The sequence below is a fragment of the Camelina sativa genome, chromosome 18 (assembly GCF_000633955.1).
Source record: "Camelina sativa cultivar DH55 chromosome 18, Cs, whole genome shotgun sequence".
Lineage (NCBI taxonomy): Eukaryota > Viridiplantae > Streptophyta > Magnoliopsida > Brassicales > Brassicaceae > Camelina > Camelina sativa.
Window position 1 is genome coordinate 134,706 of NC_025702.1, and position 2,968 is coordinate 137,673.

Here is a 2,968-nt window from a genome sequence, read left to right on the forward strand (position 1 = left end):
TGATGTATCTGCATTTTACTTGTTTTAGATCCTCATTTGCATTCACTTTAGCATCATTTCATCCTGTGTTTGTAGCATTTGCGTCTCATTCTTGCATAAATTCACTCACTTAGTAGTTTTCCATTAGCATTGCATACATTGTTGCATATGGAGTTGTTATCAGGTTTTGGAGAGCTTTTGGGAACACGAAGCTGAGCAGAGTGCAAGGCGAAAGAGAGCTCGATCGAGCTGGGAAGACGAAGTGAAGCAGAGGAAGTCGAACCAAGGCAGAATGACCAACTGAAGCGGAATCTAGCCTAACGCATGCAGAGCAGAAGACAAGGTGGAGCGACTGACACAAGAGGCAGAGCTCGATCGAGCTGACTGAAAGAAAAGACGGTCGAGCTGTCTGAGACAAAGAAGAGCTCGATCGAGCTGAAGTGGAACGCGAAACCAAAGCTGGACAAGAGGAGAAAGCATAGCTCGATCGAGCTGTTGGAAGCAGAGGAGAGCGAGATCGTGCTAAGCATCAACCGACTTAAAAATCGTTGACTTTGACTAGGGTTTTCACAAGTTTAGTATAAATATGTCTCATTTGTTTAGACTAAAAAATCTCTTTTTTAGCTATTTCTAGAACTTCTCTCAAGAAACAAAACGTGTTTAAGGCTTTGTAATTCGAATTCTCTTTTAATCTTTCAAGTTTTTATAGTTTTACATCTCTCTTTTATGCTTTAGTTTATATAATCTTGTTAATCTCTCTTTAATCTCTTTTCATAATGTTGCTTATTGAATTTTCTGGATTTGTGTTCTTGAGCTTCATGATTTCTGAGTAGTGTTCTTAGAGTTCTTGAGGTTGGGTGAGATCCATGAGGTTTTCTTAGTCTTTTCTAGGGTTTTGATGTTTAAATCTTTTAGATCCCTTCTGGATTAGTGTTCTTCATGCTAGCTTCTTTCTGATCATCTGAAGCTTGACCCGAGGCATTTCCACCCGAGAGGGCTTGGTGAAATGTCTGATCTAGCTAATACCGGAGATTTACGTGCCTAGCCTAAGAGATTAGTTGTCTAGGGTGTTTATTGACATTGATTGATTGGTTGTTAATGCCTGCCTTGTTATGCTTCGCTAAAGAGATTTAGGTCTGGAGGTAACTTGGCTTGAGGGTCTCTGTCACGAGAGTGGATTGACCTGTTGTTGAATCTTTCGTCTAGGGATAGCTTTGTTTAAAGTTTTATCGAATCTTTGTATTAAGACTAAGTTACTTCATGGATCATTGATACCCAGCCTCACGAGCTCTCTTTTATCATCTGTTTGCATCAGTTTACGTTTTGCTTGTTTCGCTTAGCTCTGCTTAGTTTTGTTAGACACTGCTTAGTTTTGCTATTAGTTCTCCTTTTCTTTTGTTGCTTGCTCACTTAGGTTGTTAGAAAATCAAAACTAAGGTTCGCTTGACTTAGCTAGATTTGATTGCATCTTTTGTGGTTAATAGCTCACCCATTTGGTTTGACACCCTTTGTACTACAATGACAATTTAAGTGCTTAGGGAATTGAACTTCAGTAGAGTAGTAAAATCTTACTATCACTTTGGCGCCGTTGCCAATTGGGTGTTTGTCTGTTACATTTAAGATTTCAGATCTCTTAAGATCAAGCTGTTTTTCTTTTATTTTCGTTTACTGACTTGTTGGCTGTCTATCTGTTTGCTTCAGGAACACTCCTTCGACACACAGCTCGAGCAGTGCTGTTGAGTTCTCTCTTGCATGCAAACACGCTCCCAAGGCAGTCATAATCTCCTTTTCTGTGACGACATCGATCATTTACCCCGCGCGTTGAGACAGCAAAGGAATCAAGTCGGATTAGATCAACAAGATCATGTTGGTATGGATAACCAACAACACGACCCTCATGCACCTGGTGCACAAAACAATATGCCACGCCAACCACGGCACATTGGCGCTGGTGATGCTCCTAACACCCACACGCAGCGTCAGGGAATTGTGCCTCCTTCCATCCCAAACAATAATTTTGAAATCAAGAGTAGTCTCATCTCTATGATTCAAGGCAACAAATTTCATGGCTTGCCGATGGAAGACCCTCTTGATCACCTGGACGAGTTTGACAGGCTCTGCAGCCTCACAAAGATCAATGGTGTCAGCGAAGATGCATTCAAGCTGCGCTTGTTCCCATTCTCTCTCGGTGACAACGCACATCAGTGGGAAAAAGCTTTACCTCAGGGATCCATCACCTCTTGGGATGATTGTAAGAAGGCTTTTCTTGCGAAGTTCTTCTCTAACTCGCGGACTGCTAAGCTCCGCAATGCAATCTCCAGCTTTGCTCAGAAAAATGGTGAAACCTTCTGTGAAGCTTGGGAAAGATTCAAGAGCTCCACTACTAAATGTCCTCACCATGGTTTCAGTCAGGAATCCCTCCTTAGTACTCTCTACCGGGGCGTTCTGCCTAAGTTCAGGATGATGCTTGACACTGCAAGCAATGGCAACTTCCTGAACAAGGATGTTGAAGATGGTTGGGAGCTTGTTGAGAACTTAGCTCAATCTGACGGGAACTACAATGAGGATTATGATAGGACTGTTAGGAGCAACAACGATACTGATGACAACACCAGGAAGGAAATCAAGGCTCTTCATGAGAAATTTGACAGGATTTTGTTGGGTCAACAGAAGCAGGTTATTTCTGTCTGTGAAGCTGAGCAGATACAGGTCCCAGATGGGGAGGTTGATCCAACTGAGGAGTTATGCTACATGCAGAACCAAGGTGGCTACAATAGAGGTTTCAACAACTACAGAGCTAACCCGAATCTCTCCTACAGAAGCACAACAACCTCAACAACAGCAGGCGCAACAGCCGCACAAGCCCTTCGTTCCTTACAACCAGAATCAGAATTTCGCTCCAAAGCAGCAGTACTTTCAACCACAGCAGCAGAGCAACATGAGTGCACCTCCAGGTTTTCCACCTCAGGCACCACCTCCCGATATGACA